At 43.1% G+C, this 21,887-nt stretch overlaps 1 protein-coding gene across 2 annotated transcripts in view; it reads left to right on the top strand.

Annotated features, from left to right (window-relative positions):
• Window positions 1–21,887, top strand: part of LOC124555739 (neurogenic locus protein delta) — a 1,375,052-nt gene that overhangs the window by 19,153 nt on the left and 1,334,012 nt on the right. The window lies entirely within an intron of this gene.

Raw genomic sequence — 21,887 nt, 5'->3', positions numbered from 1 at the left:
TAAGTGTTTTGCTAACATTTTCCCCAAAAATATCGGGGCAAAAATTTAAAAGACGGAACAAACAATTATATCTGTGTTCCGTTGTGCAATGTTCACTTTTCATCAGGATCGAGAGCCTGCTATGCTGTACAACTTTACATGTAGAAAATTACTCTCTTCTTTTTGATATACTCCTCTACGCAGGAGATGTCGAATTCGTTTACGCAGGTGAAATGTTCTGTTAAAAATTTAAAGGAGTGTGGAACATTCTCACTGTTGCAGTATTCTCTAGTTATAAAAGAGACATAGTGTCTTAATTAATACACAAAGAGCAACAATTTACATTCCTACCTTCATTTTCAGTCATCTTCTAGAAGAAAATAAGCATTATGATGAAGATTCTCTTGTACAGTGATTAAAACATTTCTTTCGGTTCAGTGTCACTCTATGATACCCTAATAGAAACCTGTCTCCCTTCAGTGAAGTGCGTTTAAGAAATTTATCGTTTCCCGTGAAGCACGGATGTCAGGCATCTTAATTTCTACTAATAAGCACATTCCGGAGGAATGTAAATTTGTATTCTATTCTGAAATGCTTAATAGTTTCCTGTATACCATTCTATATATTCTGGTAGTATATTTTTAGAAATTAGTTCCATCGAGTCGAGCGGTTCCCCAGCATTAATATAGTGTTAGTTTGAGACCTTCAGTCTGGTGACGGAATGTGTTTGGATGGCACAGATGAAAATATTGGGATCCGCGAGATTGAATGTTGATCTGGAATGTTCAGCCAACTGAAGTCAATGTTAGTGCGTAAGACTACATTCATATTAACTGATTCTTCCTTGTTTCTTGCTAGACCAAGATTATAATAAATGAAAAGCACTAATTGCTTATAGTCTACAAGATTATTTTATTGAGTTAACCGGTTTAAGGGTTACAAGTTCATCATCAGACTTCGACTCTGGTGATGGCTTTGTAAGCCGAAAACAGGCTGATTCAATGAATTAATATTATTCTTGACAAATCAAGTTTGCCAAGATCGCTAGTAATTCCTTTTATTGCCATTATCTGTTTCGACAGAACCATGCGGGCATCATCGAATCTTGTAACATTACTAGATGTATATGTTTTTTACAACACTAAAAATCACAAAGAAATGTTTCATCAAATTGTAATGAAAAGTGACAGGAAACATCAGCACGTCATGAATAAAATACCACACGACTGAAATATACAACATGTTTCACTGATGTCCCAGCATACACTAACCACTCGGCACCACAATGGCGACTTCGTGATGGTGTTTCCTGCCACTTTTTATAACAATTTGATGCAACATAGCCGCGCAGGATTAGCCGAGCGGCCTAAGGCGCTGCAATCATGGACTGTGCGGCTGGTTCCGGCGGAGGTTCGAGTCCTCCTTCGGGCATGGGTGTGTGTGTTTGTCCTTAGGATAACTTAGGTTAAGTAGTGTGTAAGCTTAGGGACTGATGACCTTAGCAATTAAGTCCCATAAGATTTCACACACATTTGAACATTTTTTTTGATGCAACATAATTATGTGACTTTCATTGTTGTAAAAACATGTACATCTAATAATGTTACAAGATCCGATGATGACAGCTTAGTCATATTGGAAACAGTAATCGTAATAAAAAGAATTGCTAGTTATCTTGGGAAACTTGACTTTTCAAGAATATTGCAACCTGCAGATCGCCCCCAATAATTGACGCAATGTCACACATACACAGTAGAACATAAACAATAAAGTGCTTTTCGTTCATCAAGAATATTTTCGGTTTAGACAATAAAGTTCGTGACAATAAAGACAATGTATTTTAACTGTGCTCCTGTACAAACACATTTCATCGCACAGCTGTCAATACCTTCATCTACATCTACTCCGTAAATCATACATAAGAGGGGATGTAACGGAAAATGTAAATATTTAAAACATCATTACAGCCATATTTATTAATGTTCAAATCCAAAATTTTGCATGTGTAGAGCAAAAGAGTTGTGTTTAACGGAAAAATATAATAAAATATCCGGGATTCACATTTAGCCAGTAATTAGAATTTTTAATTTTTTATTTTTTATTGCCGTTTTTATAAAAAGGCATAGCTGAAATTCTAATCATGCAATTAATCTGAATATTTCATTGTAGTGTCCTGAGAAGACTATAAGACCACTAAACTACAGTTATTAATTTATGGTACAAACTGTATCATTAACAGAGTTTTTAATTTTGCACATCCAAAATTAACTTTTTTTCTAAATACAATCATCCTTTAAAAATCAGATTGTAATTGCAGGACCTCGTATTTTTTAGTTCCAGGGAGACAGCAACACGTTGCGAACAATTCCTGAAAATTTCATAGCACTAGCGCATATGATTTTTGAGAAAAGGCTTCTAATAACGTAAAAAATGTAAAACAGAGACAATGAGGTTCAAAGATTTTCTTGTCATAGTTCTACATGTAATAAGTTTACCTCCATACTGAAACTCCTCATCCTCCAGATTTCTCTTCTCTCCTCTCCGAATCTGCCTGGCCTGTAGTTGCAGGTAAAACACTGATTTGTTAGCTTCCTTGACCCTGCTCTCGTCGATGGTGTAAAATGCTTTTGTTGTAAACACGCCAGGATCTGTACCAACTCTCTTCAGCGCTTCAATTCTGCCTTTATTTCCTATATTGTAACATAAAACTGCATTATCCACCTATTTTGAGTACTTCAAGTCCACAGAGTGTCCTTTTTGAGCATCTAATCCAAATTAAATTATTCAGGCTATCATTTGCATTTTGTGTCTTTCCGTGAAGACTCTTCCTCAATAAGTCAGGGTTTGCAAGAAACCTGAATGTGGGTTTAATTGCATTCATAACAGGTTCTGGTAATGAGTGTTTATGTGAATACGTCTCATTTCTGTTGTTGAACTCGCGCCAATCCTCTTTCGGACACATATTGTGCATTGGTGTTCGGTCAGTGGATAGTTTGTGGATAAACGCTGCCCACATCACACGCCTCATTGCCTCTAAATTACGTGTGGTTTTCCTGATAACTCTCCCATAAAATAACTGAAGAGAATCAATTTCATTCAGAGTAAGCCTGTCTATTCCTCCTAGTGGTTTTCCATCCTCAAGTACTTCACCTTTCCTCTCTTTCAGCAAGCGACAAAGCCTACCAAGCAAGCCTCTTTTGGATGTGACCAACACATTCCAACTTTTCAATTATTGTAATGTACGGACTTTTATCTGTTATAGCTTTGCACCAAGAGAAGTCCCCATCACCAAGGTATTTAGTATATCTAACACCATACTGGTCCTCAGATCTGGAGAACATCCTCACAACTGCAGCAGCCTCCATGTCCCCACTTGAGCCACTATAATTTTTAGAGTATGCTACTGCTTGCTTTTCATGCCACAGTTTCTCACTGTCTTTATTGTAGGACATTCTCCTTGTTGCACACTGGTGGCAATATTTAGACATAATTTCTCCATCTATAACTTTACCTGAGTCAATACCAATAACAGGTGCAGCTTCATACAGAGATATGTGACCCCTTTTCATCCAGGTCCCATCTACAGACACATACAGGTCAGTAACATTTGTAGGAGATTCACTGCCATGAATATCTACCCCAGGATCAATTTATTTTGGTTAATTTCCACCAATTTGTTCACTAGTTTCTTCATAGAAACTTTGAAAGTATCGCATGCAACATCAGTCATGTCTTAATTTATTTTTTCAAATCTGGCACAAGGTGGAGACATGTTCAGAAAACCACACAATAAATTACCTCCTTCCCTGCCCTGTCCAAGGAATCTCAGAGCATACGCTAACCTAAAACTGCTTTCATAGGTACCAGTGTAAGTTTTTTGGAAGAGGAAAATGAAAATTCACAGCCACACGAATTACAGATTAATTTAAAAACACAAGCTATTCACACTCTTCTTTCTTCAATAACAATCATGCATTCCCTGTTTTCACAGCTGACACATGAAGATGAAACTCTTATAGCCCGGTGATGAACCCCTAAATCAATAAGTCTGAATCCAGTGGAATCTATATCATCATCATTCACGCACCTGTACAATTCTCCTGTCCCAATTTTCGATGATGAAGCTGAGGGCTTATGTTCTTCATTTCGAGCTGCTTTCTCTCTCTTGTTGGTAAACCGATTTCAATGAAACCTCCGTTTCCTAAACACAGTTTTCCCACCGCCCACTATGCATAAATCTTGACTTCCAAGTAAAAGTTTGCGAATTCAACCTTCCACCTACTTATATATGTTAGTATTGTCAAAAGGTAAAAAAAACACACGCAAGAAAGTTTTCAGCCAGAGATACAGATGTCAGCAAAAGATATCGAAAGAAAGTAGCCTTCAAACTGACAAAAATTCCGCTGAAGCAAGCAGTTTCCCAAATGCCGCAAAAGTTGGGTGTGGCCGCCAGTGCTGAGTTAATCAGTTTCACAATTTAAAGGCATTTCTGAAGCTGCTATCACGATAAAATTCACACACAACATAGATGAAACTGTGTATATCAAGAAAAAAACATTTTTGAAAAATCGATTTTTTGGACCAAAATCCATTACATCCCCCCTTAAGGGCCTGGAGGAGGATTCATGGAACCATCTTCACAATAGTTCTCTATTATTTCCCTCTCGAACAGCGCGCAGGAAAAAGACCTATATCTTGCCGTATGAGCTCTGATATCCCTTATTTTATTATGATGATCATTTCTCCCTGTGTAGATCGCGTCAACAAGATATTTTTGCTTTCGGAGGAGGAAGTTTGTGATTGACATTTCGTGAGAAGATCCCGCCCCAACGAGAAACGCCTTTGTTTTACTGATGCGCACCATAAATCCTGTGTCATGTCCATGACATTCTCTCCCGCATTTCTCGATAATACAAACGTGCTGCTCTTATTTGAACTTTCTCGATATAATCCGTTGATCCTATCTAATAAGGGTCCCACAATACGCAGCACTACTCCAAAAAGAGGAAGGACAAGCGTAATGTAGACAGTCTCTTTAGTAGAACTGTTTCATCTCCTTAGTGTTCTCCCAATAAATCGCAGTCTCTTGTTCGCCTTCCCCAAAACATTTTCTATGTGTTCTTTCCAGTTAAAGTTGTTTGTATTTACAATTCCTAGGTATTTAGTTGGTTCAAACGGCTCTGAGCACTATGGGACTTAACTTCTGAGGTCATCAGTCACCTAGAACTTAGTACTACTGAAACTTAACTAACCTCAGGACATCACACACATCCATGCCCGAGGCAGGATTCGAACCTGCGACCGTAGCGGTCGCGCGGTTCCAGACTGTAGCCCCTAGAACCGCTCGGCCACTCTGGCTGGCATTTAGTTGGTGTACGACCTTTATGTTTGATTGATTTATCGTGTAACCGAATTTTAACGGATTCATTTTAGCACTCATGTGGATGACTTCACATTTTTCATTATTTAGGGTCAGTTGCCAATTTTCGCAATATACTCGTATCTTTTCATATCGCTTTGCAGTTTGTTTTGATATTCTGATGACTTTACTAGATGATAAAAGACAGCATCATCTGAAAACAACCTAAGACGGCTGTTCAGATTGTCTCTTAAATCGTTTATATAGGTAAGGAAGAGCAGAGAACATATAACAATACCTTCGGGAACTTGCTACGAACTTTGACTTCTCTGAAGGGAGATCACGAATCGAGTCGCATAACTGAGATGACATTCCAAAAGCAGGCATCTTGATAACAGCTATCGGTTTCTGGTAAGAACATGTGGTGATCGACGTTATTTCATAAAGCTACTGTTGCCGACGAGGACCAGCGATGCTACCGAAGTCTAGGAAAATATGCTTTTTGAACAACATCGAATGTATAGTACATACGCATTGTAATTCTAAGACACAGAAGCTCGGCATAATGCTCCGCAAAACGCTCGCCGATTGTGTCTGGGTCACTATATACAGCTCCATGTATGGAAATCCCAGGTATACCTGCAGGGATCTGATGTTTGTAAAAGCGTCTGATCTTAATCCAAACCTGGGAACGAGAGGTTCGTGTTCCACTGGTGGAGACGTACCGTTCTCAGCACTCCTGCTTCCGTCTTTTAATTAGTTGACGGACCTGGGCACAGAGCCGTTTGAAGACAACGAGGTGCTGCATTGATGGGTACCACTTATAACGTTCGAAGATCCCCCACGATCTCTAAACGGCCGCAGCGACTTCCAGTAACCACTGAAGCGGGGGCAACCTGAGGATGGCCGATTCAGCTGCAGAAACAATGGTTGTAGTAACATTCTTGATCACCACATCAGTGTTACCAAGCAATTGAGATCCGACGGTGGTAGCAGAGCTGAAAACATCCCATTCCGCCCTGGTAAGAGCCCATCCAAGTCGTCGTGAGGTCTCCAGTGGATAGACGGTAGAAGGCCAGGACTGCAAACCGAGAGATCAGTGGTCGAGTATGAGCCATGTGCAACACTGAAATGAGTGGGGATACCTGTTCAGATGGCTCCGAGCACTATGGGACATAACTTCTGAGGTCATCAGTCCCCTAGAACTTAGAACTAGTTAAACCTAACTAACCTAAGGACATCACACACATCCATGCCCGAGGCAGGATTCGAACCTGCGACCGTAGCGGTCTCGCGGTTTCAGACTGCAGCGCCGAGAACCGCACGGCCACTTCGGCCGGCTGGGGACACCTGTATTTAGGAAGAAAACGTCGAGTTGATTTAGTAGATTCTCCACATCTTCACCACAGCTAGTAATCTTGGTTACACCCCACAATGGGTTATGGGTGTTGAAATCACCTAAATGCATAAAAGGTGGGGGGAATTGTGAAATTATTGCAGCCAATACCTCTAGTGGTACTTCACCATCTGGAGGAGAGTAAATGTTGCAGATGGTAATTTGCGGCATTGTCCTAACCCTGACAGCCTCAGCTGCTAAAGGTGTTTGAAGGGGCACAGGTTCGCTATATGCAGATGTAAGGACACATGCATCTACATTCCACCTGACATCCTGTTACAGTCACTACGATTACTGTAATACCCCCGCTAGCCGTCAAAGGCGGGGATCCGCATTTCTGCAAACCAGGTTTCCTGAAGGGCAATGCAGAAAGCAGGTGTAATGCTTAAGAGTTGTCGTAGCTCAGCTAGGTGTAGGAAAAAACCGCGACAATTACTTGCCGCCACCACTTGAGTGCTTTTATCCAGTACCATTACTTCTGAGGCAGTGGCGACATATAGGTCCTCGGGGGACGCTAGAATCTCCACATCGTCCTCAGACGCGGAACTCGTAGGAACTGGTGGTATGGGGCCTCTGAAGTCTCTTTGTTTCTTAACTGTTTTCTTCTTCATCTGTTTGCCCTCTTGCTGCTCTTTAAGGGCTTGCCGCAAGGGTTTCTCTGAAGTAGGATGAGGTACAGATGGAGCAAATGAAGCCCTTCGACCAGTAGTGCAGGGCTCATTTGGCAACTGGCTGGTATCCACTTTTGCACTGGTGGAGACTTTGGTACTCCTGCCGGACATAAGAGGCCTCAGAAGAGGGAGCCAGAGGAAGCTGTTGCTTCTCTGGCTGGAGGTTGGGGACCAATGTCCCTAGCGTTTGGCAGGGCTCTGCTACCAAAATAGTTGCTTTGTAAGCAATGGAAGAAGAGGTGCGCCAAACCACCAAGAAGGGCAGGGCATGTCGTGAGGCGGCCCTGAGGGCCCACTGCAGGAGGCATAGGCAAGGGTACTACCGTCACCAGTGAGGGCGACGTCGTTGTAGTGCAGCATAGGAGGAAATAAATCGAATGGGTTTTAACCGGTATACTTATTTTTATCTTCTTGTTATGTCAGTCCGTCCAGGGTGGTGTTCTCTATACTTGACACTGGTTCGGATGCAGTGGACGCCTGCAATCCCTACATGTAGTGCTGAAAATGCACCGAGCCGACCTGTGCGTGAGTTTCCGGCACTTAAGGCACTGCATAGCGGTAAGGAAGTATGGTTTTACGTCACATCGTTATACCATCGCCTTCACCTTTTCATATAACATATTGTCCTGAAAGGCCAAGATGAAGGTACTGGTAGCAACCCTACTATCTTTAGGTCCCATATAGATGTACTAGACGAAGTAAACACCCCGTCATTCTGAATTGGCACAGAGCTCGTCGTCGGACTGCAATAGGAGCTGTCAATGAAAAATAATCCCCTGGACTATGTTTAGGCTTTTATGGGGAGTGATCGAAATGGGAATATTATCCAGCTTGTCACAGGCGAGCAGCGCCTGTGACGGGGCTGGGGATGCTGTCTGGATCAGGACTGAATCCGTTTCTCATTTTGGACAGCGCCACCATTTCCCCAAACTCATCCTCCAGGTTATCAACAGAAAAGTGAGGATTTGTAGCCAGAAAGGAGTTCCCATCTGTTCTGCTGCAAACTAAGTGCCAAGGCGAATATGGCTCTCTGCTTTCTGTAGCTCTACATTCCTCCAGTGGTGTAGCTAGGGAGAGGAATGACGTGGGATCATACTCCTCGGCGTTGAACTCTAGCCCTCCCTTCTTAGAGGCTACTGGGGCCACTTAGTCACCAGCAAAAGATGACTTGGTCCACTTGATTGTGGGTCATCTGTCCTGATGATACCCACTTCGATCAGGGGCTCTCCTCATGGGCGCCACGCAGCCACAGCAAGCACCACCTGGCACGATCGCCATTGCCGGGAGTCCTGATGCCCCAAGAAGATGGGCGTCTACGCCTTGGCATACGTGGGAGTCTGCAGCTTAGGCATCAGCAGTGCGATCCATGTGACGTCAGGACGCTACAACCAATATTGTATATTATGATCCCTCCACGACAGACTGGCTACTGTGCCAGATATTGGTGTGAAATGATCCATCATTATCATGGGTGTAGAAGAGGACAGTTGGCAATTGATGTAAATTATGCACCACATAAGCTGTCCTCCCACAAATATGGATTACGGTTGGAGCTGCAGACCCATGACAATATTAGATGCAGATGGTCTCAGCTCATGATGGATACATGATGCGCCACATAAGACATCCTTCCCCAAATGGCCCGCTTTTCTGAAAAATTTTGAAAATATATACATAAAACCCTAGAGGGGACCTTAACACTGTAATTCGAAAATTAGGAGAATCCTTTCAATCGCCTCTTACGTCCGGCAAGAATACCTCGGGCTAATTCGAACCACCAAACTTATAGGAGAGTGGAATAATGGGACGTCTCCCCAGGTCCGCGCCATAAGCACCGACGATGGGCATCCAGGCTAATGAAGAACCGTGATTCATGGCTGAAAAAATGGGCCGAAGTTCGTCAGCAGTCCATCCTTCCTGATCACTGTACCACTCCAAATGCAGGTGTATGCGTTGTGGTGCTAAAGGCAACCTACACATGGCAAGGTATTTTCTTAGTCTGGCTGCTGCTAGCGTCGAGCCAAAGTCAGATTCAAATACCCCACAAATCAGGACATTGCGCGATTCGACCAGACGGCCTAATGGAGACATACAAATCAGTCTCATTCAGACTGTCAGGTTCACATAACGTTGTCTCACATCAGTATGCAGCATCTTTGTGTCCTTCACAGCCAGCACTCAAGTAGCTGACGCTGTTCACGCCCCTTATATATAGCATCCCGGAGGAATGGCCAATATTCAAGGTTATAACAGGAACAACCGTTCGAACCAAACATGTCTAGTAAACATGGATTCTGAAATGGATACTTTAAGAGCTAGAAACACTTGTTCATCTTCGATTTTGTGAAACAAATCTCTTCTACTGCCAGCTCTTTGCTTTCTGTATTTTGAGAAGTGATAATATGGGCAAACACAAGGAAAAAATGTCCAGTAAACATTAAGAACTATTAGCAACTGTTCACCTTCGCTACTGTGACAAACACCTCTTATACTAAACAAATGCTCATAGCTCTTAAGGTATTCCTTTTTGAGCCCATGTGTACCAAACTTTTACGCTTTGAATGATCGTTCCTGTCATATCCCTGAATATTGATCACTCTTCCTAGCACACCCTGTTTACCTTACCAGGCCTGGTAAAAACACTCGACATGTGCAGCACTACTGCACTCTGGAGGACGTTCTACTTGTCACAGAGAATTGCAGCTTTACTCATTTATGCATCCACCAATAGTGTGTACGTCTACAAAGTTACACTGACTTCCTGCTATGTCTTCTCAGTGCTTCACTCCTTTTGTCAATCTGAGTACGCCCGAACTTTCTTCATAGTACATCTTTTCAACGCAGCCTGTAGATAACTCACTATGACTTATACCTCTTTAAGTGTTCTTATTCTTGTGGTTTTCATTCTGAAGAATGGTATAATGCAGCTCTCCACGTTATTCCATCACGCGCCAGCCTCTTCATCACCGAATAACTACTGAAAACTACATCCATTTTAATCTGCTAACTGTATTCAAGCCTTCACGGGCCCAGCATTCGTTTGCTGGGTACGAACTTGTCGACCCCAGAGTTCCTGAGCTGGGAACTGGTACACTGCAGACAACTACCTGCTTTACACCCAAGTTATTCCTGTCATCAGCAGATGGCTGTACTGTAGAAAACGAGTATGCATGTCACCAGCAGATGGCTTAACTGTTTAACGTTAGCAATAGTTGGTCATTATAATACGATTTCTTTGATGTTATTACTGTCACCAATAGATGGCTGCACTTTAGAAACGTTGATAGTTTGGTCTTTGAATGATGTGTAGTAGTTCTCACCCTCACCAACAGACGGTTTGACTGTTAAGAATCGCAACACAGTCGTCAATAAATTATCTAACATGTTGAAAAAAATCTAAAATATCTGTACAATACGTAGGCATCACAGAAAGTGCAACGTTTACACGAACTATTGTTCTCAAGTACCATTTTGGGAAGGACAGAGATAGTGCATAATGTTATTCACTAGGAAATATACAAACGATAATGTTGATTCAAATTATTGCCTTTACTACTGTGATTTGACACAGAGAGCAGCCATGCATCGAGATATTAACCCACAGAGAGCAGCTATACATGAAGATATTAATGTACGAGGGTTGGAACTATGATAGTGGCAACTATTTATTTACAGCTCGCACAAAATAGATACGTGTTACAAAGTTTTACTGACCTCCAAAGTAGTTACCAGCATTGTGTATAACCCGTTGACAGCGATGTGGAAGTCGTAAGATACTCTTATCAGTGCCAGTTGTGTTGACAGTTCGAGCGGCGCGGTCTATCGCCCGTCGAATTTGTAGCAGTACTGAAGCGAATGTCGTGAAGTGTTTCCTTCAATTTAGAAATCGAGTTGAACTCACGAGGGCTTAAGTCAGGGGGGGGGGGGGGGTGCAGTAGGTGGTATAGCACTTACCAACCACATCAGTCAAATAAATCAGTAACAGTAGTTCATTTTTGGAACACAACCTACGACCACCTTAGAGACAGAAGTGATGACACTTTCTGCAGGACCTGACCATCATTTTGTAGGACAATGCTCAAGCACGTACAGTGGAAGCTGTTAGTGATTTGTTTGACTAACGGGGCTGCTAAGTGCTCAATTACTGCACTCCCCTGACTTAAGCCCTCGTGAGTTGAACTCGATTTGTAAACTGGAGGAAACACTTCACGGCATTCGCTTCAGAACTGCTACAAATTCGTCAGGCAATAGACCGCGCCGCTCAAACTGTGAACACAACTGGTGCTGCTAAGAGTATCCTACGACTTCCACATCACTAGCACGGGTTATACACAATGCTGGTGACTACTTTGAAGGTCAGCAAAACTTCGAAACACGTACCCATTTTGCGCGAGCTGTAAATAAATAGTTGCCACTATTGAAGTTCCAACCCTCGTATATGCATGTCAAAGCACTCCCACCTATATAATCGTCAATAAAACTACGTACTGCATGGATATTATGGCATAAACATATTTTACACACAGATGCCTGCATCTTCATCTGCAACTTTAGAAACTGCAAACTATTTACTACTAGGCTGATCACGTGCTCATTAAGGTGAAATTTCCTGGGTGATTCTGCCTACGTTTGAGAAATTGGATGCGTTGTTTCTGTGCCTGCATTACCCTTGGCACAGCGAGTTGTGTGGGATGCCTGAGGTCTAAACTGTAGGTATAGCTAAGTCCTCACCACAGACTCCCCAGTCAAGACCAGTGCTAGGGCAAGGTCAGGCTCAGGACAACTGTCTCAAGAGCAACCCTCACAGAACAAAAGTCAAGACCGGAATCCTCTCCAGACTGGAGTCTGAATCAGAAGACCAATTATATTCACTCCTCACTTCCCTTCAGACCTCGATAAACTCCAAAAAACCACTCCCACCACCACGCCTACAAGAGTTCCGTGACAATTACAAGACTCCACGAGTTCCATGTCTCACCTCTAACTCATCCGCTCCACTTATTGGCAAGTCCTAGTCAAAGTTAACAATATTCTTCTCTTTTCAGAAGAAGAATCCCTGACATTTACATTCCTGTGCAGAGAGGAGACGTTGTGCTCCTGACATGTTTTTCCCACAACTACTTTAGGCAAGGTGTTTTGAGTTTCCATATAACTCTAAAGTGAACAACGCGTTTATCATTGAGGTCTTTATCTGGACAGCCCGAACGTTACCGCGTCTCTGACCAGAGAGCCGGGCTAAACTATGAGAAGTGCTTTTGTGTCCCAATATAGATCATTTCAGAGCTGTTATAAATGTTGTGTTCTTTCTAAAATTGTTTTGAAGGCCTGAGGCTTCCCAAAAAACTCTGTGGTGGCTCCCAAAATAGCGTCCAGTCCATGGAGAACATGGGAATTCGCGAATTTTTATGGTCACCATCCCTGTTCACAAAGGGCATTTACAACACTATCGTTACACGTTAGCCGGGTGATCTATATTCCTTTCGCACTTCCAGCCCCTGTTATAGTAAGAGGAACTGAAAAGGTAGGCTGCTTTCTCGCCTCTTCGACCGAACGTATTTTCTGTACACTGGTGCGAGAAATTCTTGGACGTGACATATTGTCTCTGGTAAGCGCTACAAGATGTTCCTTTCCCTAATAGCTACATGTGGCTTTCAAGTCTCAAACGTCCACTGCAGGAATTAGTGTTAAATGACCAAACTGCCTGTTTGTACTCAACTCCAGGAAAATACTATTCAGAGGAGAGCCACCATAAAGACGCCGCATGAATTAACAACATACATGCTGCCACCAATGCCTGCTCATGCTTATAACTTCCTCCCATCTCACTAAAACGATATCTTGGGTGTAAAATGAACCATAAATTGTACCCTTAATATGGAGAATAGTGAGATTGTGACTCGTCCTCTCCCAACAGCGATCTTGATATCAGCACCGAACAGGCTGCCAATCAGCATGAGGTAATCCAGATGACAATGTTGAACATTCTCTATGACAACAGCCACTATCTGTGTCACAGAAAAATCGTGCAGGCATTATTACCTCCGGACTTGCCTCCGTTGCAATTATTTTACCACAGGTTCATCACAAATTCCACCATGATACTGGGATTTCTGTCACCCATGCTATTCACAGATAATGCTACATTTACGAAGGTGATAGCGCCAGTCTCCTCGACATTCACGTGTGGGCTATGGAGAACACCCATGGTATAGTGCCAGTGAACTATCAACGCCAGCTCAGCCTCAGTCTGTGGGCAGAGGTTATTGGCGACCACTTCATAGGACCAGTTATCCTCTCACAACACCTCATAGGTGAGAATTATCTGCACTTCCTATGGATGACTCTCCTTCCCCTGCTGGAAGACATGTATTTGTTGATATGAAACGTTATGTCGCGAATGCTTGATGGTGCTCCAGCTCGTTGCCCTCTTGACCACCTGACTTGTGTGTTCTCATGTGTATTTTCTGTTATGTACACCTAAAGTAGGTGTCCAGCAGAAAGGTAGCAGGATGAGAAACCCTCTACCACAAATATACCTAGCTAAATGGAAGTGGCCTTCACACGGCAATGTCTCTAAAACAGAATTACAGGTGGCAACATATGAGTGCAACAACATTCATTTTTTTTAAACAATATGCATCACAAAATCTATAGTCAGCTTTTGCTCTGTGAGTAGGCGTGGCACTAATGAGCCTAATCTAATCTAACACAGTAGATGATTTCTAACTAATTAAATGAAGTTCAGAACCTGACTCTCAAAACGTAAGCATTTGACTATCATTTAAAAACGAGTGAGGACTGGAAAGTAATGCCTCCGAATTTTTTATGCAAAAAATCTTAAAGCCGTTTAACTAAAACAAACGTCATTAACATTCTTCTTCTTTATTCTTCATCTCTACATATATGCAGCCCTCTTCCGCTAGAGAACTCCCAATTGTAGCGTGTGACATGGCGATGTGTACCGTAGCTGTGTCGGTGCGCGAGAAACTGCGTGCTGTAACTGAGTTTCGAATTTGATGAGTTCGTCGGCACAAAGAACTCCTTCTCCTTTATCATGACAATGACAGGGTACACACGAGCATTACGACATCCGTAACAGTCTGTCGCTTTGGATTCACTGCCGTTGATCATCCTCCATATAGTCCCGACTTGGTCCCATCCCATTTTGATCTGCTTTGAGAACTTAAAAAACACCTGCCAGGGCTTCACTTTGATAGTCATGAAGCGGTGTAGGCGGAGGTGAGATCGTGGCTCCGCCAACAAAGTCAGACATTCTGCAGTGATGGTCTCTCGTTGGCAGAAACGTGTTCGTCGCCGGGGTGACTATGTTGAGATACATAAATAGGCAGATATGAAGAATAAATATATAGACTGTTAATAACGTTTATTTCATTTAAAAAGCTTTAAAAGTTTTCACATAAAAAATTAGGAAGCATTACTTTTCAGCACGCCCTGGTAATGTTCTACACTCTGCGTAAACTGCCTGTCGACTGGACTGATCGGCAGTGCAGATAACTTGTAGACAATTGCAAAGAACTGCGACCTTTACTGCTGTTAAATGCTGGGCAATAATTGGGTGATGACTGTCCGAGAACTAAGTGATAACTGGAACTACTGGAACTGGAACTATGTGATAACCAGATGTGCACTAATTCACGCTCCGTCTGCCTGCCCCTATCTCCTCCGCAACCATTAAAACAGCTCATCTTGTCGCAGTAGAGGCTCAAGAGTACATGTGTATCGAATCACAATGATTCAAGCAAACCAGCCTGGCTCTCTGGTAGCCTGGGGCCCCTTCAGCGTGCTGCACCTGTCAATTCAACATCACTTGCCAGGTATACGTATGCGTAGGAATTTTCACTGCAGTTCATTTACCACAACTGTGGGAGCAGGAAAATGAACAAACCACACCTAAAGGATAATGAGGAGAAATTCAGAATTGGGGAATTTACGCGGGTCACGAAATAGAGTTCAAATGGTTCAAATGGCTCTGAGCACTATGGGACTTAACATCTGAGGTCATCAGTCCCCTAGAACTTATAACTACTTAAATCTAAGTAACCTAAGGACATCACACACATCCATGCCCGAGGGAGGATTCGAACCTGCGACCGTAGCGGTCACGCAGTTCCATACTGAAGCGCCTAGAACCGCTCGGCCACACTGGCCGGCCGAAATAGAGTGCAAGTCCAGCAGGGGAAAAGTTGTCGTGTGTTTATGAATCAGCTTCAAATAAATCGGTAGGTGTCTCGGAATGCAAATTGTGTAAAAAGTTACTAAATACTCATTTGGGAACCTCGAGTGTGTTACGACACGTTTGTATGTTTGATCAGCAGTTTCCACACTCCACAAATATTTCGAAAGAGGACAGAATTAGTGGCTGACAAGTGTGTGGAAATGTGTACTAAGGACCTGACGCCATTTAGCAGTATATAGGCTTCCTAAATTTAGGGCAAACATTGATTGAAATTGGAAAAAAGAAATATGGCTCAGTTGATTGTAAAAACCACAAATGGTTCAAATGGCTCTGAGCACTATGCGACTTAACTTCTGAGATCATCAGTTGCCTAGAACGTAGAACCAATTAAACCTAACTAACCTAAGGACATCACACACATCCATGTCCGACGCAGGATTCGAACCTGCGACCGTAGCGGTCGCTCGGCTCCATACTGTAGCGCCTAGAACCGCACGGCCACTCTGGCCTGCTAAAAACCAAATTCTGGTGGTATGCAAAGTAGTGTAAAGAAAGCTTAGAATGAATGAAAAGCCTCTTCAGGAATGGCTGGGCGACGCTTGGTTGCGGACATTCCTGTCAGGAAGGTCGCAGTTCGTAGTAATAGACGGCAAATCATCGAGTAAAAGTGAAGTGATATCAGGTGTTCCCCAGGGAAGCGTCTTGGGACCTCTACTGTTCCTGATCTATATAAATGACCTGGGTGACAATCTGAGCAGTTCTCTTAGGTTGTTCGCAGATGATGCTGTAATTTACCGTCTAGTAAGGTCATCCGAAGACCACTATCAGTTGCAAAGCGATTTTGAAAAGATTGCTGTATGGTGTGGCAGGTGGCAGTTGACGCTAAATAACGAAAAGTGTGAGGTGATCCACATGAGTACCAAAAGAAATCCGTTGGAATTCGATTACTCGATAAATAGTACAATTCTCAAGGCTGTCAATTCAACTAAGTACCTGGGTGTTAAAATTACGAACAACTTCAGCTGGAAAGACCACATAGATAATATTGTGGGGAAGGCGAGCCAAAGGTTGCATTTCATTGGCAGGACACTTAGAAGATGCAACAAGTCCACTAAAGAGACAGGTTACACTACACTCGTTCGTCCTCTGTTAGAATATTGCTGCGCGGTGTGGGATCCTTACCAGGTGGGATTGACGGAGGGCATCGAAAGGGTGCAAAAAAGGGCAGCTCTTTTTGTATTATCACGTAATAGGGGAGAGAGTGTGGCAGATATGATATGCGAGTTGGGATGGAAGTCATTAAAGCAAAGAGGTTTTTCGTCGCGGCGAGATCTATTTACGAAATTTCAGTCACCAACTTTCTCTTCCGAATGCGAAAATATTTTGTTGATCCCAACCTACATAGGTAGGAATGATCATCAAAATAAAATAAGAGAAATCAGAGCTCGAACAGAAAGGTTTAGGTGTTCGTTTTTCCCGCGCGCTGATCGGGAGTGGAATGGTAGAGAGATAGTATGATTGTGGTTCGATGAACCCTCTGCCAAGCACTTAAATGTGAATTTCAGAGTAGTCATGTAGATGTAGACGTAGCACAGTCGTTGCACTGGCTCTCTGTAAAATGTGTAGGCAGCGTTTTATGATGTCTTACTCACAGTAATATTAGGTGGTTTGCCGACAGTTGTGTGGTTCGAGTCGTGTTCTAGGGTACGTTAGTTTTCGTTGTGTTTGTGTGCCTAATTATACGCTACTGCCAACTCTGGGTATGTATCATGGTATTTTACCTTCTTCCGAACGCGGATTCACTTATGTGTTTACCGTTATTGCGCTGTTCGTACGTACAAATGGTGTACTGCATCTACATTTTCTCTCTTCCACCACTTGTTAGCAATGGAAGCGTACTACTCGGCAAGTGAATGGCCGATATGATATTCTGCTGTGGTTTAGCAAGTGGACGCAGCCTGCGAGCCTCTGGAAAATTACTACAGTGCTGAGTGCTCTCTGATAAGCTGTTCGGTAGACTTCTCCAGCGTCTGAGGGACACAGGAATCCTTGCACCTCGGAAGATATAGTGGATGGCCCCGCACAGTTGGCACTCCTGACATGGAGGAGCGTGGAAGTAAACCTTGGGACCAGTGTGCGACGATTAGCAGCAGCAGAAGGCGTGTCTCACACTCTAATCTACGGGGTACATCGTGAACAGTTGACGGACCCATATCATCTACAGCAAGTTCAGGCCCTAAAGCCACAAGATCATCATGGCAGGCGGCGGTTCTATCAATGGCTGTTGCATAAGTGTGCCAATATTTTATTTACCGATGAGACAGGGTTCACAAGCGAGGGTGTTGTGACTTTCCATAACCAGCATGCACTGACAGTTGTAAATCCTCAAGCATTTCAGGAAAGAGGGCATCGACACTGATTCTCAGTCAACGCTTGGGTAGGCGTACTTCGCGATGGATTAATAGGGAAATACGTGCTACCACAAAGGTTAACTGGGGCACATTGTCGGGACTTTCACATTAACGTATTGCCTACGCTGCTGGAGGCTGTGTCATTGCTGCAAGGTATATAAATGTGGTTCTTGCATGATGGCGCACCAGCGCACTTTCTTCACAATGTGCGCAAACAAATGACGCAGACATTTCGGGGTCACTGGATTGTTAGAGACGGGGGGAGGAGGGGGGGATTCACCTTGCCCTGCTCGTTCACCAGTCCTGAATCCCATATATTCTTGGTTATGGGCACACATGAAGGAACTGCACTGAACCACGCCAACCAAAGATGTGCTGACACTACAGGGTGACGCCTTCAATGCGTGCCTGCAGGTACAACGGCAACCGCGTATACTTCAAAGGGTGCCTCGTTGCTTACGCCAGAGGGCAGTGGGGTGTATTGTTATGAATGGACGCCACGTTCAACACCTCCTGTAAACTCGTGTTTATCGTAAAAAATATGCATTTCCTGAGCCATGTTTATTGGACTTATTTTTCTTGTTTCGGTGAGTACTACTACCTCTCAATGTATTCGGTACTGTTTTTTGAACATCCTATATGTTTCTTTGGGCCTCGTCTTGAGATGCTCGGATATTTTCATCAAATTCCTGCTACGTAGCGAAGCAAAGCAGGTAGACGGACTGGCAAGTAACGCTCCTGTAGCGTGCTTGGGTTGGGTTTACCTTGGCTTGGATGGGAGTAAAGCAGCCCGCACGTTCTGCAGACAACGTGCGCTGCTTTCCTGCCTGGCTAACAGGCAAGCATGGGCAAAAGCGGAATGTGTACATCCTGGTGATCATTGGAGCTTGAACTGGCCGAGTGTGGGCGTGCAGTCGCTAGGCCCTAAACCGCGTTCTCAGTACGCATTCTGTGAACTGTTAGGCGGCTACATCAAATAGTTCCGGGTTTCATCGCTCTCTGTCGTGGCAAACGTAACTGTTGGCGGATGAATGGCCTATTTGAAAGTCTTTTGTTGGAACCACATAGTAGTACCTTGTACGTGCGCCATCCAGGAGGCAGCTACCACACTAAGTGTGGCCGCATGCTGAGACTGGTTGATGTGTGGCGCTCTATGAATATAACCCTATGTACCGCGTCTGGCGGAGACGCAGCACTTTCAATCGTTGAACGCTACACTGTCAAAGATCTTTTACGCCCGCCTTCAAGTGGGAATAACGCCCTTGCAATGTATTTCCGGCCAAACATCCATATGACCTATATTCCTCATCATCCTCTATGGAAACATTTCCTGCAGTTCGTCCACATTTAGAAAAATCACTCTGATATTATGAAGACGTCATGGATCATCTCGATTTTAATCTATGAGACCGAAGAAAAGTTGAAGAACGGAGCATCTGGCACAGTGGTAGAAGCATTGCGTTAACAGCAAAATCTCTATCAGATAATATATATTCTACTTAAAGCAAGCTGACGACAAATCTCCATTCGAAGAAGAGAGGCATAATGATATTTTGATGTCATTTTTGGTGATGAATATAATATTTTAGCACGTATTACGGGTGTCAGAGACCTGCAAAAATTATGCAGTAAAATGTAACACACTATTACAAACGAAAAACTATTACCTTCGCGGCAACTGTATGGGGCTAGAAACACGTGAACAAAATGCATTCAGTTTCCGTCTCACCCAGAGAGGAACATTGCTCGGACTGACAGATGCGCTTGCTACAGCGGCTGTCGGGTCAGTCCTGGTCTTGTTAGGCATTTACGCCATCAACATAAAAGTACGCTGTCTAAGAGCTTGCCAATAGTTGCCCAGAGGCAGTCTAGCAAAGGTGCATTTTATAACCAGAACGTCTCTGAGAATTAACAACTAAAGGAATGGATATTTCCTGAGTGACAATGTAAATGGTACGTGAGAAGCACGTCTCCATGGGTCCACTTGTTTCTCCCAAATGTTGTTGTTGTGGTCTTCAGTCCAGAGACTGGTCTGGTGCAGCTCTCCATGCTACTCTATCCTGTGCAAGCTTCTTCATCTCCCAGTACTTACTGCAACCTACATCGTTCTGAATCTGTTTATTGTATTCATCTCTTGGTCTCCCTCTACGATTTTTACCCTCCACGGTGCCCTCCAATACTAAATGGGTGATCCCCTGATGCCTCAGAATATGTCCTACCAACCTATCCCTTCTTCTAGTCAAGGTGTGCCACAAATTTCTCTTCTCCCCAACCCTATTCAATACCTCCTCATTAGTTACGTGATCTACCCATATAATCTTCAGCATTCTTCTGTAGCACCAAATTTCGAGAGCTTCTATTCTCTTCTTGTCTAAACTATTTATCGCACATGTTTCACTTCCATACGTTGCTTCACCCCATACAAATACTTTCAGAAATGACTTTCTGACACTTAAATATATACTCGATGTTAACAAACTTCTCTTCTTCAGAAACGCTTTCCTTGCCATTGCCAGTCTACATTTTATATCCTCTCTACTTCGACCATCATCAGTTATTTTGGTCCCCAAATAGTAGAACTCATTTACTACTTTAAGCGTCTCATCTCCTAATCTAATTCCCGCAGCATCACCCGATGTAATTCGACTACAGTCCATTATCCTCGTATTGCTTTTGTTGATGTTCATCTTATACCCTCTTTTCAAGACACTGTCCATTCCGTTCAGCTGCTCTTCCAGGTCCTTTGCTGTCTCTGACAGAATTACAGTGCCATCCTCGAACCTCAAAGTTTTTATTTCTTCTTCGTGGATTTTAATTCATATTCCAAATTTTTCTTTTGTTTCCTTTTCTGCTTGCTCAATATACAGATTGAATAACATCGGGGATAGGCTACAACCCTGTCTCACATCCTTACCAACCACTGATTCCCTTTCATGCCCCTCGACTCTTAGAACTGCCATCTGGTTTTTGTACAAATTGTAAATAGCCTTTCGCTCCCTGTATTTTACCCCTGCCATCTTCTCCCAAATAGATATGCGAAATGGGACTAGTAAACGCGTCTAAACCTATGTGATTTGAATGTGAAAAAATATTCTCTATTTAGACGAGTGTGAACACATAGTATATGCTACGGTAAGTAATGAGTAAGTGTGGTAGACGTATGTCCAAAACTAATTTAGATGAGTATACAGATACAAGGAGTCTCCTGCAAGAAATTGGAATTAATAGTAGTCAAAACAGTTAATTAAGAATGACAGACCATGAAGTTTCAGCGACCACTACAGAAGAGTAACGTTTCTAGCGTTTACGAGAAGAAGACGTGACTTTCAAATGACAGCCAGTAGCTAAGAACCTACGGATGAGCAGATGCCAGTAACTAGTCTTCTGATGAGTCCGGTGAGGATATAATGTTCGATGCTGGCACCGCGCCACTGTGAGACTTACGAGGCATTCAGAGGCTGTAAGGCTACCGACATCACTTCCCTGATGACACGGTGGCCATCTCACATTCAGGGAATCACAAACATTTTGTAGCTGAAAGATCCAGAATGGACTGCGTAATTTACACCCATAAATCCATCTCACATTAGAAACAGAAACAGACAACACACTACATTTTATGTATGTCACGTTACAAAAAATTAACGATACGCGTGACATCACAGCATTCAGGAAACTGACAACCACGAGCACCAGCATTCTCAGTCTACCGGACCACTCTTTCGGACACAAGCGGGCAAACTTCACATTCACGCTCCACGTATTAAACAGAACACAGCACTATACTCAGCAAGTAAACAATTGAAACAAATACCAGTGGAAAATGGTTATGATAACCGTATGATAGAGTAACTTTTATCTGTAAATTTGGTAA

Source organism: Schistocerca americana, chromosome X, assembly GCF_021461395.2.
Source record: "Schistocerca americana isolate TAMUIC-IGC-003095 chromosome X, iqSchAmer2.1, whole genome shotgun sequence".
Classification (NCBI taxonomy): domain Eukaryota; kingdom Metazoa; phylum Arthropoda; class Insecta; order Orthoptera; family Acrididae; genus Schistocerca; species Schistocerca americana.
This window is presented reverse-complemented; position numbering and strand designations above follow the sequence as displayed.